The sequence below is a fragment of the Lemur catta genome, chromosome 8, assembly GCF_020740605.2.
Source record: "Lemur catta isolate mLemCat1 chromosome 8, mLemCat1.pri, whole genome shotgun sequence".
Taxonomy (NCBI): Eukaryota; Metazoa; Chordata; class Mammalia; order Primates; family Lemuridae; genus Lemur; species Lemur catta.
Genome location: NC_059135.1, coordinates 21798269 through 21815131, shown reverse-complemented (window position 1 = coordinate 21815131; position 16863 = coordinate 21798269).

Here is a 16863-nt window from a genome sequence, read left to right as displayed (position 1 = left end):
ATGATATTTCATCACCTTATTTTTATCTCTAATGTATAAGTATCTATAAAAAGATATCTGATTGGAATACAATAGCTCTCAGTCTCAGAAGTATTCATTGTTTATAGGAGTTACATATGTAATAGGTTAAAGATAGAAAGGAGAAAAGAGTTCCTTTCTTCATCTGAATTGGGATGTAGTGTGACAGATTTTTATCCCTTTAATCTATAATAATAGGAAAAAAGTTCACATTCAGGCAGGTAGTGTAGTGAAATTGCCTGCATATATAATTCTTTATCTAAACTCTATAAATTTTTCTTCTGACTAAAATGAAGCAAAACTAATGGAAAACTGTGGTTTGGGCAGTCTTTGAATTTGAAAGTTCCATCAATCAGTTGACACTTTGCCTTTTTTTTACATGTCTCTATTGTGAGTAGCATATAACCCACTTAAACATATATTCATGAATTTTTAAAATGCATATTAAAACAAAAAAACTGGAACCCGGGATACTGATCATGATATACATTATTCACTGAATATAAAATAAAAGATTATACATGAAATAATTTTTGTTTGCATTGTCTTCAATTATGCCTGAATTAATATCCTCTATACAGGTGTAAGTTAGGAAGGGAGCGGGGAAAAAAGATTATTTTATTATTACTATTTAAAAAATAACAGGTAATATCTAAATCACCAAAATAGAATAAAGTATATAGGCATATAATATTACTTTTGGGAATCATAAGGGTGCCTTAGTTATAATGTAATAACTAAGGAAAGAGAATAATGGGCATCCAGTTTAAAATTATGTTGCTAATCCTTTAATTCTTTTAAACAAAACTTAAATACTTGAAAGAATTGCATCAGCTTCCAAAAGACGTGCAAATATATATCCTTCCACAAGGTGGCGCAAGCACGCCATGCGTTCTTCTGCGCTAGCTCAAAGTCCGTTTTACTATTTAATCCTCTTTATTCTGTGGTCATAGTGTTGTTTTCTGCCATAAAGAGTTCACACTTCAAAGGGCCATCTTTTTCTTAGGCAGTGCTGGATGGTACACAAGCTATGCACATTACATGCAAAAGTACAATAGAATCAGGACAATCCTAAGCAAATAAAATTTTAAACCTATTCAATAACCTTTCCTGAGAGATTACAGTTATCACTTTGACTTTATTGTTCTGGACTCTCTAAATCCCACTGCAGCAAAGGTTTTTGCATTTCTTAGTTTTAAAACATATTTTAGAAGATGTATTTAGAAAATTCTCCTTCATCTGTGTCCCAGAATAATAGAGATATTTCCTGATAATAACTGCAAACTAGAGGTCTTTAAAGGCTTTGTGATTTGAAGTGACCAGAAGGAAACCACTTTCCTTCACTGTGAAAAAATTCACCCTTGTCCTAGCTCAGGAGGATAAAGTACCTAAAACTCCACATTTGGAGAGTTATTCTTTTGGGCAAAATATTACCTTCTGTACTTAGTCTTCTTTGAAAACACAAACCGTTCTGCGCGGGTAACACTAAATTTGTAGCACCTGACTTTCTGGCTGTGTGATCTTGGGTAAATTACTCAAACTATCTGTGTTTCAATTTTTCCATGTGTGAAACGGAGGACACAGTAGAACCTACCTCAGATAGTTGTTCTGAGAATTCACATAAGTAAGATAATTCACATAAACACCTGGCTCAGAACCTGGCACAAAGCAAGGGTTCAACAAATGGTAGTTATTGTGGTAGTCGTTACAAATGATGGGGCAAGTTTCTTAGGAGATCTTTTGTTTTGTGACAGGAATAGGGCAATGGAAGAAGAGAAAGGGGTAGTGGAGGACTTCAAAACAAATTTTGTGTGACAGTTTTGTTCAGTGGTGACCTGTGGTCCTGCTATGATGTCCCCATACTGCTCTGGCTTCTCAGCAATTCACAGTTAAGACCCTCTGAAACTTGCATTTTCAGGTCTTCTGGGTTTTTTCTCTTTGTCCTACCAGCATCTACTCAACAAGACAGCCTGCCTCTTCCAGAAGAGACTTGTCCTTCTATTCTTTCTATGGCCTCTCTCCCCAGTCAGTGATTTAACCCATAGGTCTCTGAATTCTGTAGGTACTCAGTAATGCCTATCAGCTCAGCATGTATCAATGGCTGAGAATCCTTGTTCTCTCCCAGTCTCTTCCTATAGCCAGACCAGCACACAATGTCAATACAGGCAAGAGTCTGCATTCCTCATCCCAGTAGCAGAGTCTTGTCATGCTGGGTGTTGTTAAGTTTATCTAATTGGTGCCACTGAGTAGCCTGTTTAAGAAGCCATATGAAACCTCCAGAGCTACAATAACTTGGGAATTGAACTTCATATACTGCTATTCTTTTTAAATAAGGACAATGTGTTAAAGTAGCAGAAAAAGTGATTTCATTTTTATGTCTTCATAAGCTATTTCATTCATTAAGCTAACAAAATAAACAGAAAGAAAAAAAGAACCTGTCACACTCAGCTTCCTGATTTTTGAATAAGAAAATATATTCATCACTTTTATATCAAATTCTATTTTGTCCAATAATTTAAAAGATACGTAAAGGCCGGGCGCGGTGGCTCACGCCTGTAATCCTAGCACTCTGGGAGGCCGAGGCGGGTGGATCGCTCGAGGTCAGTTCGAGACCAGCCTGAGCAAGAACGAGACCCCGTCTCTACTAAAAATAGAAACAAATTAGCTGGGCAACTAAAATATATATAGAAAAAATTAGCCGGGCACGGTGGCGCATGCCTGTAGTCCCAGCTACTCGGGAGGCTGAGGCAGTAGGATCGCTTAAGCCCAGGAGTTTGAGGTTGCTGTGAGCTAGGCTGATGCCATGGCACTCACTCTAGCCAGGGCAACAAAGTGACACTCTGTCTCAAAAAAAAAAAAAAAAAAAGATACGTAAGTGCAATAGTAGAAGGAATGTGATGGCTAACATTACATAATTAAGGTGGTAACAATATTTCAATCCTGGGACTAAACCTGCCGAGTGAGATTGGGCTGTTGCGTGTGCTATTTCAGGACTCCAGACTGGAAACTATTGAAAGTTGTGTTGATGCAAGAGAATGGAAAACTCTGGGCCTGCAGTTCTCAAAACCTGATCCAGGGGCCCTGGGAGTCCCCAAGACCTTTTTAGGGGGTCCATGGGATGAAATTATTTTCATAATGATACTAAGACAGTGATTGCCCTTTTCATTCCCACTCTGTCACAAGCACACTGTGGAATTTTCCAGAGGCTACATGACATGTGATGATATCTAGCTAATAGATGTGCTTGTGTATTCTCCTATTTTTAAAAGTTCTTGGTTTTAATTTCTGAAATGGTAAATATCAGTTAACATAATGTATATAAACAAAAGGTCTTTGAGCTCTTTGATAATTTTTTAAATAGTAAAAAATGTTCCTGAGACTAAAATGTTTGAGAGCTGCTACTCTAGACCATGCTAAATTTTTTTTGTATGGCTCAAATGGACTTTGCTTACTCAGTCCATAAAATAAAATACTCAAGAGCTAAAGCTCAGAATTCTGCCTCCTGATTTATCGAAGAAAACAAAATGTCTAAATTTCTAATGACTAAAAATTATACTTTCACAAAGGGCTCTTGGAAAACTGTGTATATAAAGCTTTCTCTCAAGGATTAATTTCAGGATTACATAATGCCAATCTAGCATTTCAGAAAGGTATTTTTCATTAATTTTTTCTGATTATAAAAATAATCCATAGTTTGTAGGTGAAACACTAAGCTGAAGTAAGAAATGGAGGACGAGATGTAAGCACAGCAACATGAATGGATCTTAAAAAGAAAATGCTGAATTTTCTAAAAGTAAGAAACAAAAGAAACCTACAACACATTGTCATTTACCAAAATTAAAAATATATGCACACAAAATACAATTCACATTTAACAAGAAAACAATCACATAAAAGATCATAAACATCATGCCATTAAAGACTGACTATGGGCAAGGGAGGGAGGAGAGAGTAAGGATTTAGGATAAAGGAAATATATAAAATAAGAAAAGACCTTTCAGGGACTAGAAATAATGTGCCATGATCAAGGAGTATCATCTCACATATCTACTGCTAAGCTACAAAAAAAGAACGAACAGAAAAGTAGAAAGAAAAAAATTACCACCATTCAGAGAGTACCAACGTTAGCATTTTGGTGTTCATCATTACAATCTTTCATCTTTTTCCATTTTTTCCTGTTAAATAATACATTTCATTGTATACTTTTTATACTGTAATTAACATTTGCCATGATAAAGTTCCTTTAAAACAGTCCCAATCACTTACAGTATTTTATAAGATACATCATTTTAAACCATACTCAAATTGGCAATTATTTAAGTTGTTTCTAATATTTCCCATTTTAAATAAACAGTAAAGCAAACATGTAATACCTATTTTCATGCTTGTTTCTCTAAGATACATTTCACTACATAGAATTTTTTAGGGTAAAGGGAATGAATTCAGTTAAGTTTCTTTATATAATTTATAAAACTGATGTCCAGAAAAATTGTACCAATTTTACACCCTCACAATCAATATAAGATAATGCTGTCAGAGTACACCCTCACCAACTCTGAGAATCTACTTTTCTTCTTGGCCTTCTAGTTTGACCAGGAAAAACATGGAATCACACTGGTTTTCTTAATTTTTTTCCTTGATTAATTTGTTCTTTAATTACTAATGACTTCAAATATTTTGTCATATTTTTATTAGCCATCTGAGTTTCTTCTCTTGTGAACTATCTGTACACAACTTTGTTCCATGTTACCTTTACTATGTCAAGGCACATATTAAAGAGAAGCATAATTGCTTTCTAATTAGATATACGTAAATTATGAAAAATCAATACAGTTTATCTTACCCAATTTTAGACAAAATATTTATTTCTACATTTAGGAAATAAAGTAAAAAAAGTCTTAAAGTGACTTTTAAAAAGCCGATTATTCTCCATTTTCCTCTAGATCTATTTTCCATTCATTTTGGCTCCACTCTGCTCTGGGAGGCCGACCTCTATAATATGCATTCCCTACTCTCCCTTGCTCTCTGGCTGCTGGTTGGGTTTGCCAATGAGGGTAATCAGTAGGTGGTCATAGTGCAGGATGAGAGAGGTAGAAGTATATAATCCTCTCATTTCTTTCTTGCTTTCACACACTTCTAGCATGCTTACTTAGACTGCAGCTTCTGTTTAGCAGCTCTTTTTTCATGGTTCCAACTCTCAATTGAGTTCAGAAACTCTTGTTTCCTCTCCCAGACTGCCTGATCTCCAGAGCTAACAGCTTTCTTTTCATCCATAAATGCCTCAACAACCCTTTTGGTTTTATTGAATCTGGTCGCACACCTGTAAGTAGTACTGTCCTTAAAACATTTCTTCTCAAGTCCCAATGGAATGCACTTTGTTCTTGCTGAAACTCTGACAGATACACTGATTAAATTCACTTTATACTTAGAACTTTATCATATTGATTTAGCAATAAACATTGTGTTCAACTTTAGCTGACTATTTACTTTGAATCTGGTACAATGGTAGGTTCTGGGGGTAAATAATTCACACGTCCTAACTTAAGCAGATATTCCCTCTTGTTAAAAAACCCCAATATTTTCTGATTTCCACAGCATCAAAAGGGATGACTCACCAGGCATTTAAGTCTTTATAACCTACTTCTTCTTTAGCTATCTGATCTGAATCTCTAACTCCTTAATGTGTATCCTCTGCCTCACAGAGTTCATGTCTATATACTGAATATTCCAAATTTCTTCCCCACTGCCATACAATCATTCATGAAGCTCACTTTTCATTTTCTAGGATAATTTCACAAGTTTATTTTTCCCTGAAATCTGACCTAATGTTGAAAATCCTACTACTCTCTCTCTGCTTCCTCTTTCAAATTTTTAACACACAGTGATGGTTCTTCTCTTGTGCTTTTTATTTTTATCATTAATTTGGGGCTTCAATCAAGTGCAATATCACATTTCATGCTTATATCTTGAGTGCCTGTGAAGTCAGGAAATGGATCTTATGTTTTTTATATTCTTTACCAAATTTGGCATGGTACTGAGCATATATTAGTTTTTACAAATACCTTTATATCTAATATAAGAAAGGATTTATCTAAATATAAAATTATATATGAATAGAAAATGTTAAACTTATAAAAAACAAATCAGCATTTAGAAGAGAAGGTAGGGTGGCAAATTCTGACTTAGTATAGTATATTAAGTACATGATTTAATTTTCAAAGATACGTGAGCTAGTACTTTGTTTAAAACACTTAATTAAGGGATATCTTTCAGTCCTCAAATGCAATTAGAACCACACATGTTACTGATGTGACTATTCACATGGAAATTGACTAACAGATCTGGAGGCTATTTAATAGGGTTATGATTTGAGAGTCAAGTGAGATCCATAATGCAAATCTCTAAAATATCACAAGAGATTTAAGCCTAAGTTGTTTCCTTCAAATTCCAGAGCACATATCAGTGTGAGTTCAGAATATGGAGGTTATAAGAATCTGAAATTCACCACTGAATCCTGACTCAGGTCAGTTTCCAGCAGACCGCTACAACCACCAGCTTCTGCAGCTGCCTCCTAACAATTTCCTAAGCAGCTCTCACAGCTGCATAGTAAAATGTTGGAGGGCTCACGGGAAACACAGCTGTGTTCCCAGACACAGCTGCACACCAGAAAAATTACTGGGTGGCGCTATACTCAGCAAATGCCACCCATTGTTATGGGCCCCAAATAATGGGACCTGGTAACTTGCTTTGCATGAGCACAGTACTTTTGCGGTTAGCAGTAAAGGGCATAAATCCACAAAGTTGTATTATGAGCTGTTGTCCAGTTTCAGAATGGAGAATTGAGTTCATTTTCTCTTTCTCACACAATACACCACACACACACACATACACACACATTTGCTCTATTTTGTTATGTTTCTTTGTGAAGTTAATCTCACTGGATTATCACTTTAAATGACACAAGTTTGAGTTTGCATTGACCCTGAAGGAAGCTTTACGCACTGATCAGCTATACTGAAAAAAAAAAAAAAGCAAGAATAAAGAAAGCTTAATCTTACCATGTATGTAGACAAGAAAGCACAAACTAAAATTGCACAGATAATAACCACTAATTTGGTCTTTAAGTAACAACTAACTTGGATAGCTACTGAATCAACATTCATTCAACAAAATATTTATTACATGTCTGTAATATTCAAGGCAATTAAGCAACAAATCTTAGATTTTGTTCATTGATGAGGAAAAAGGGCATTAAAAAGAAGGCTGGTAAAAGCACTTTTTATATTAGTGAATTTAAAAGCATAGTCATGTAACTTTGTGAAAGATGCCTTCCTGATTCATTTTTATATGCTTTTAACAAAGTGTTTAAGTTAGCAAACTTTCAGTTCATATCTGTGCTACTACTAGTGTGAAAAAATCATACATGCTGTACCTGATGATTTGGAAAGGTTTTTTAAAAAATGTTTACAGGTTTAATTTATTCTGAAGTTTCCGTTTTAAAGAGTAATTAAATCATAGCAGTTTACTTGAGTTTGTTTCTTTCATTAGTGAATCCCAAACACATCACAAATTTCAATTATTTTCCTCAAAATCTATTTGAAGGGATGAATTAATACCTGTTTACTATGTGGGTCAACAATATATATAAATCAAATGATGTAAATGCTGAAAAAGTAAATGGAGATACTGGGTTGGTAAGAGTTAAAAAACACAGTAAGAGCTAAATAATGTTTAGTTTTTCCCTATATAATAACAATTATCCCACTCTTTCTTAGAATGCTGTTTGGCCTTGCCTACAATGGGTGTCATAACAATTACTGGATTTGTCTTTCTGTTCTATGTACTAATTCCTCATTTGGTTTTTGTTTGAGGTGCATAAATAGTACAGGGTAGGAAGCTGGCTGTATCAAACTACAGAAAAGGACTGTGTCAGAATTTATCTATCATTCTCTGTGCAAAGAGTTATGCAGGGAGTCTTGCTTTAAAATCAAATCAATTTAAAAACAGATTGACAGTAACTAGTAAAATATTCAGTTATATATACAGAGAAAACATTCATCTGGCAATGTCCACATTTTATATGTCTCGATTGACATTAGCATTTTTTCTCTATTCTGTACACACATTTATGTAATGTTGTCATTATGAGTTCATCAGTTATTCCATTAACAAAAATATTCTCTTTCCTGCTTTTTCCTGGCATAGGCTTTCTTCCTCCTCCCTTCCCACATATGTACTCTTCCAGTAACTAATCTCTACAACCCTGGCAGTAAGACTATGCAATGTTTAGTGTGAGATTTAAAAGAAAGATGGAAGCATAAGTGCCAGTCCTTTTGCTCTAAAGCACAGAACTAAATCATATATCACTCCTTCCTACAAAAGTCTTTCCTCATTAGGTTTATTTTAAACACAACTATCTGTACTAGAAATAACCACGTTGCTATGCATCAAAATATAGATGAGATTTGAAGAGCAGGCTTGTATGACTTTAGCAATAAACTGTAGACTGCTCTATGAATGGGAGCATTATGGGGATGGATATTTTGATGCAATTGAAATAAAAACCTTGAACTTTTGCCCCCCTTTCAAATTGATGAACATGCAATAGGAGATTATGACGAAGGTCAGAAAGTAAAAGAGATGTTTATAACTGAATCTTCATGTACAGTGAAGTAAAAGAAAACATTTACAACCAACACTGTTCACAGCTTGTAGAACAGTGACTTAATAGAGTTAAGTAAATCCAGTGGGGAATCTGGGAATTGTAGCCACGTTTGGCTCCCAATTTAGTATTAAGTGCTTGCCCAGTATGATCACAGGATGCTCTGGGAATGCTCATGGTGGAAAACTAAGACTTTATTTCAGTAAAATTCTATAATAAACACAAATAGTAATATAACTTTCTGAGAGAAGAAAGGGGATGGCAAAGACATAAAATGTTTAGCAAATGAGGCAAGTGAAGAAAGCTTCAACTGACATGTAGCATTTGGCCTAGAAGACAGAGGCTTAAAAATTTTAATTAATCTTTTCACTTAAATGGAGATTGTGACCATATAGTCTGTACATCTGTTTAGAAATAAAAAACCTTATTCTGTCTCTCTCTCTCTATATATATACACACACACACACACATAGATATATACCATAGTACATGTGTGTGTATATATATATATATATGTACAATCATGTTTTGCTTAACAATGGGAGTATGTTCTGATAAATGCATTGTTAAGCAATTTCCTCCTTGTGTGAACATCAGAGTGCATATATACAAACCTAGATGGTATAGCCTACTACACACCTAGGCTACATAGTATAGCCTACTGCTCTTAGGCTAAAAGCCTGGATAGCATGTTACTCTACAGAATACTGGAGGCAACTGTTACACAGTGGTAAGTATTTGTGTATATAAAAATATCTAAACATATAAAAGGTACAGTAAAATATGGCACTATAATCTTATGAGGTCACCATCATATATGCAATCTGTTGTCAACTGAAACATTATTATGTGGCTCATGACCATAAATACCATTATATATATGTATGTATGTATGTATGTATAGATGTGGTTCATGACTATATACATTCTATATAGAGAAATAGAGACTATGTATGTGTGTACATACACACACATGCCCCAGTATGTATTATGTATGTATGTATATGTACTTTGCTAAAAGTAAACATCCCTAATGGTCATGACTGCTAAACACTTAGAATGGATTACCAGAAGAGGTAAAAATTCATTTTTAGGATTTATTTTTTGATTTCTTCTCTGCCTCAACAGATATATATCCAAAGATAGTGATGAAATAGCTAAACATCAGTATTTCCAGTTTAATTTTTAGGGATATAATAATGTCCTGAATCAAAAGATCCTGGTGGTAGATCTTGCCATGAGCCTCCAGTCAAGAGAGGAAGGTAAATGCTTTTGCTACACCTGGTCCAGAGGACAATTGATCAATAATTCAAATGGCTTGGTCACTTATGAACTTACTTTCCACACTTTTATAAGCAACACAGAATAGACTCAAGTAATGTAATTAGTGCACAGGGACACTTACTGGTCAAAATCAACATATACAAATTTCCCACTGCATTTAAAAAAATAATAACTCTGCTAATGGTTAAGGGTAGCTTATAGGTCTGAAAGTTTCCAGCCAATTCTTTGTGTCTTTCACCCTAATTCATCACTAGTTTGCCAACCACTATTAAAACACTTTCACATCTAAATGTAAGGGCCCATATCCTGACATTGATCCAAGTGCGGAACTCCCATTGAAGTCGATGAGAGTGTTGCATAGAAATCAATGACAGGATATGGACCTCAAAGCTGGACCATCTCTCCCCTGGAACATTTTTTCATTGACACTCAGAAATTTGAGAGTATTACAAGAAACAAGATACATAAAGCAGAGCAATTGCACAATGAACTCCAAGGTTCTCTGTTCCTTCTCTGGCAAAGTTTATAGCGGGTTGGATGTCAATTGTATTTAAGAAAGGGGGTGGTGGGATTGTGAAACTTACAACTTCAGAAGCCATGTGCTTGACTAGAATTTCATCTCTCACTATGCAGGTGAGCATAGCTTCTGTTTTGGCAAAGATACCACCTTACAAACAGAATGAGTTCTTTCTCCAGATCTAATGTCTGAATTGGCAATCTTAAACTATTTTACAAAGTATACTTCCTATTCAAAGCTTGAATAATATTGAATATTTTATAGTCAAATTTCTAATAACAAATTGTGTAAATTGTTCTGCTATGTCATAAATGCTAGAAATAATCCTTTAGATTTAAATTGAGTCTTTCTTCCAGTGAATGCAAAGCATTTCAGGCATATTAAAGGTAATTCTTTCATTTTTGCAAACAGTCTTGAACACAGTTTTCACAGATCTTTAAGAAAATGCAAACATATTAAAATAAAATAAACTTAAATCCATTCCTTCTTTACCACCACTATTATATCCCTGAGCTTTTCACCCACAAATATGAAACAGTTACAATATGTGTTTGGTGTACTTCAAGTTTTAAATAAGTCAGGGATCAGTTTTCTAAAGGACCACTTTGATTTATTTTGTTGCTCATAATATTAACCCCTATTTAAAGTTAATAAGCCAATTATTCACCTTGGCCTTGGTTTCCTTCTAGGGCAAGTGGAAGGGTTGTCTGGAATCAATAGTTCTCAAATTTTAGCTCACTTTAGAATCAACTGAAAGGCTTGTTAAAACACAAGTTACTGCCTCCCCCATCCTGGTTTCTAATTCAGTAGGTCTGAGGTGAGGACTGAGAATTTTCATGTCTAACGAGTTCCCAAGTGATGCTGATTCTGCGGACACAGATTCTAAGAATCACTAGTCAATAGACCTCAAATTTTAGCAAGTATAAAAATCACCTGAGTAGCCTTTTAAATCATGCCACCCATATTCCCACATCCCTAATTTAAATTGAATAGGTCTGGGGAAGGGTCTAGGCATTCTCTTTTTAATAAATACCACAGGTAATTCTGATGCAGTTGGTCACAGAACACTCTCAGAAACCACTACTCCTGAGTCCCTTTCAGCTGTGAAATCCTATGATTCCTTCTTTATAAGTTAAACGAGGATGGCTAAGCCAAACAGCCTAGGTACAGAAAACAGGCACCAGGGACAAAGATATCTCAGGGGTAAGGCCAAGAGCTACCCTAGACAGGTAACTTTTTGGATTCTGGCAAGAACCAACAACCAGATAACCTACCATCCCAGATGTATCCTTTGTACCATTTTATGTATTTGTAGTTCTATAATGCTACTTATTTGTAATAATGTATATAATGTCTATTTTGTCAGTAAGCAATAAGATAACTGGGTTCCCTCATTTTTTAAATTTGCCATTATATCTATCAAAGCTGCAATATTGTAACATGTTTGGGGTGGGGCTCTTGTCTTTGGCACAGAAACAGCAGATTCCCTCCTTCCTCCTATACAGATAATTCCTATAGAGAAGTCAGTAACGTTTATAAAATTAAAGTATTTCAATTAAGCCACTATTTGGCAAGGTATGGTGCAGCTATATACTTCATTAACAAGATTCTATATACATGTTAGGATTATAGAATATAATGCTTTTAATATATTATCCATGACTTTGAGAAAAGTTAATTCACATGAAAATATACTCTTGCCTCACTGAGGACAAGAAAACCACTCAACACCCTTGGCACCTTAGTTCTTCACAAAGGAACCATTTGTGAAGACCACAGTTTTTGACTTAATAGTGAAACAAAGGTCTTCTTCCAAATTCAGAGCACCAGTTCTTCTGGTAAGTCACTGAACACTGAGAAAATAACAAAATTTTCTGTGTTTCAGTTCTTCATTTGCAAAGTGAAAATGTTGTTGGACTAGATGATTTCTAAGGGAAGGCCTCTTCCCACTCCAAATTTTTTTATGATTTATGAGTTAGAACTACACAGTTGACCCAAATGTCTTATCATGTCAAAAATGTCATAATGATACATAGTTTATATTTAATATTTAATTGATATTAACAATGATTTCATTATTTAGTCTTCTCAACTGCCTTCATATTTCTTTTTATCTAAAAATAAAGTATTCTTCTTTTTTGACCATTTATTAGCATTCTTCACATTATGATTACCTAGTAATTAGTTTTCTTCATTAATCAGAAGGGTTGGGTATTGGAAATTAATTTCTCTGATTATTTGTGTATTTTTCATATACTGCATAATTCCCTGTGAGTGCTATAATTGTAACCCTTTATAATTGGCAGACATTAATTACTAAAATTGTACTAGAATTTCCATATAGTTTTATATGAGAGCTACATGAATACTGAATACATTCATCATGTTTAGAATACCAATGAGGGAAATTAATTTCCAGCTATTAAAATATGCAAGACTCATATGAATATGATAAGAATGAGATATGCAGATTCCTGAGTCCTATGTCACAAGTAATATGTCCATGTGTGTTCAAGTACACTAAGTCTAGAGTACTTGTTCTCCATTCACTAAAATTAATCCAGATGTCTCTTAGTAGAGGGTTCAGAAGAGTGAGCGAAGGCAAGAACCAAATCATTACAAGATTCCCTGCCAAGGGTAGAGAGCACAGAGTAACACACTTGTTCTTAACAAGCTCATCTTCCAGACATCCCTTTTTCTGTAGCTCTCCCAAATATCCAGGTTTATAATTTCAGAGGCATTTTCAGCTCCCTACTGCATGGGATACATTCTATGTACCCAACCTCCATAGTCTCTTTTTATTTTTATTTTTAATTTTATTTTATTAATTTTTTTTTACAGATGGGGTTCTCGCTAAGTTGCCCAGGCTGGATTGTGGTGGCTCCTCACCAGTGTGATCCTAGTGTCCTGCAGCCTCCAACTCCTGGACTCAACAGATTCTTCTGCCTCCTACCTGAGTAGCTGGGATTACAGGCATATACCACTGCACCCAGTAATAGTCTCTTTTTAGACAAGGATTACTTAACTTGGGGTCCTTGGATGATCTTACAGGGTCTGTAAACCTACTGAAATTGTGTGTAAAATTGTGTACCTATGTATGGACTCCCTTTCTGAGGAAAGAGTCTATAGTTTTTATCATATTTTCAAAGAGGGCTATCACCCAAAAAGTTTAAAGCCCATGGGGCCAAATTATTCCTTCCTTTTTCAATTCCACTGCCACCAAGCAAGTCCACGTCCAGTGTTCTTTCTGTTAAACATGACTGTTCCCTCCATCCAGTCTTCTGGCTCCAGTTTCTTGTCATCTTAATGTATCCCATATGGTGCTGCCAAAGTAATTTTCCTAAAGCTCATAGTGAAATATGTTCTCACCTGTTCCCACATGCTACATTGTAGTTTCTTCCAATGGATACAGTCCATCCTAAGAGGCATTCTTCATTCAATCCAACACAAAGTTCTAGGCAAAATCTGACATTGCTACTCAGTCAGTTCTGTAATTCCTTATCCCATATAGTTCTTTATTTTAGTAAATCTTATGTGAGACCCTGAATGTTTAAAAAGGCTCCCACTCTTCCCTTGATAATGGATATTTATCATGTGCACAGTCTTCAAAAGAACATGTTTTGCCCTCTTTTAAGGGCAGCATACATTTGAGGGTGCGATACGGTTCGTGTTCCAATAGGAGACTAGCAGAATCTGATAAAGAGAAGTTAGTGGGTGAGGTGAGCATTATAAATAAACAAATTGGCCCACTTATTAGTCAAGAGACCAAGTGAATCCCTTTAAGATCTCTAGATTTTTCAAACAAAACAAAATCCCATGCTTTCTTAATCTGTTTCACAAATTTATTACTTTCCTTAAGGATACATTGATTTTAGGTTCACTTGATATCCAGGTCTTTAAATCAAATCTGACTTATTGTGTTTTTCTGTCATATAGAAATCTGAGTACAACAATAACAGGTGACCATGAGGGAAATTATTCCACAATGTAATTTTAAAATACAAACAGCCATTAGTCGATTTTCTTTTGAAAAGTTTCTATTCATGTCTTTTGGCTACTTTTTAATGGGATTGTTTTATTTTTTTCTTGCTGATTTGCTTGAGATCTGTACAGATTTTAGTTATCAGCCCTTTATCGGATGTATACCATGCAAATATTTGCTCCCATTCTGTAGGTTGTCTATTCAGTTTATTGATTGTTTCCTTGGCTGTGCAGAAGCTTTTTAATTTGATCAGGTCCCATTTATTTTTTTTTGTTGCTGTGATTGCCTTTGGGATCTTCTTCATAAATTCTTTGCCTAGGCTGATGTCTATAAGAGTTTTTCTAACATTTTCTTCTAATGGGCAACAAACACATGAAAAAATGCTCAACATCTCTAATCATCAGGGAAATGCAAATCAAAACCACAATGAGATATCACTTAACTCCAGTGAGAATAGCTTTTATCAAAAAGTCCCAAAACAACAAATGCAGTGTATGCAGGGAGAGAGGAGTACTCATACATTGTTGGTGGGACTACAAACTAGTCCAACCTCTATGGAAAGGAGTATGGAAATACCTCAAAGGACTGAAAGTAGACCTACCATTTGATCCAGCAATCCTACTACGTAGTATTTACCCAAAGGAAAAAAAGACATTCTATTAAAAAGATACTTGCACTCAAATGTTTATAGCAGCACAATTCACAATTGCAAAGATGTGGAAACAATCCAAGTGCCCATCAATACATGAATAGATTAATAAAATGTGGTATATGTATTAATATATCATGGAGTACTACTCAGCCATAAAAAATGGTGAATTAATACCTCTTGTATTAACCTGCATGGAACTACAGACCACTCTTCTAAGTGAAGTATCACAAGAATGGAAAAACAAACACCACATGTACTCACCATTAAATTGGAACTAATCGATCAACATTTATGTGCACATATAGAAATAACACTCATTGGAAATGAAGCAGGTGGGGGGGGAGAGGGGATGGGTAAATTCACACCCAACAGGTAAAATCTGGGGGGATGGGCACACTTACAACTTTGACTCAAACAGTACAAAAGCAACTTAGGTAACCCAAATGTTTGTACTGCCATAGTATTCTGAAATTAAAAAAAAAAAAATACAAACAGCCTATGACTCAAAAAGCTGCCCCATTCAAAGTAGCTATTTGGTATTACAGTCTTCCAGAAAAGCAAATAATGAAGCTAGAGTGATAACTTATTAAGAGAAGATGGTGTACATGCAAACACAGGTAGTTCATGGTTTTCTTCACATATATAGACATATATACACACACATACATATGTATATCTTGGGATATGCATGCTTTATCTTCATTAAAGTATAAATCTATATATGCATGTATATGTGAATATATATGTAATATATTTTATGTGTGTGTGTGTGTGTGTACACATCATGAGCTGAACAGAAAACTAAGTTTTAAACTGTGATAAGCCCTTGGCCAAGTGGTAGTGCTCAATTCTTGCTAAGCTTATAACATATGTTAAATCATTTTCTCTGTTTTACCAGTTGTCTCTGTTTTACATAGTTGTGGTCCTGTCATTCAATTCTAATTGCACTAGAAATTGAGATGTTAGGGCCAGGTGACACGGTGTGTTAAAGATAGTTGTGACAATTGTGTTAAGCAACTACTGGAGTTTGGGGGTGATATGGGTGGGGTATAAGAAATTCAATAAGTCTCATGTGGGCTAAGCAAGACCTAGCAGAACCTCACCCCAGACAGGCAAAATGCCCTGCCCACCACCCCAACCCAGTTCCCCAAGGAAACTTCAGAGACTTTGGATTCCCACTCTCTGAACTCCCCCAGCCTTACAATCTCTGTATTCCTTAAGTTCCTCACAATAACATATAACTTGTTTGAAATGCATGTGTTGGCATGCCCATTTTTTATAAACCCTCTGCAGGACTAATCCAATACTGGGTATAATTAAGATCATGTGGGTAAAAAGGAAAAATAACCAAAGAAACATTAGTTCAATAAATCAGTAAAAAGTATATATGTTATGTCAGCCTTTTTTCCCCAACTTAGGGTAATCAGCTCTGCCCACAGACCAAAGATATTTTTTTAATTGCATACATAACATTATACAAAAATTGGAAATTCAGTTTAACTCTACCAAGATTTCAACTGGGCCCATCACACTGTGGTTTGGGTTTTTTTGTTTGTGTTTTCACTTGTGCAAGGAAATCTGATTCTCCCCTTAGGACTAAAGCAAGTTAGACAGGGAGAATGATAAAACTGTCCAAGTCATCCAATGAATGCAAGGTTTACATAAACTCAGAGAAACAAAAGCTGGAGGGAAACTGCAGCGAGATGTGAGGAACCCAGAGAGGATGGTGCCAAGTCAACTGAGCTCAA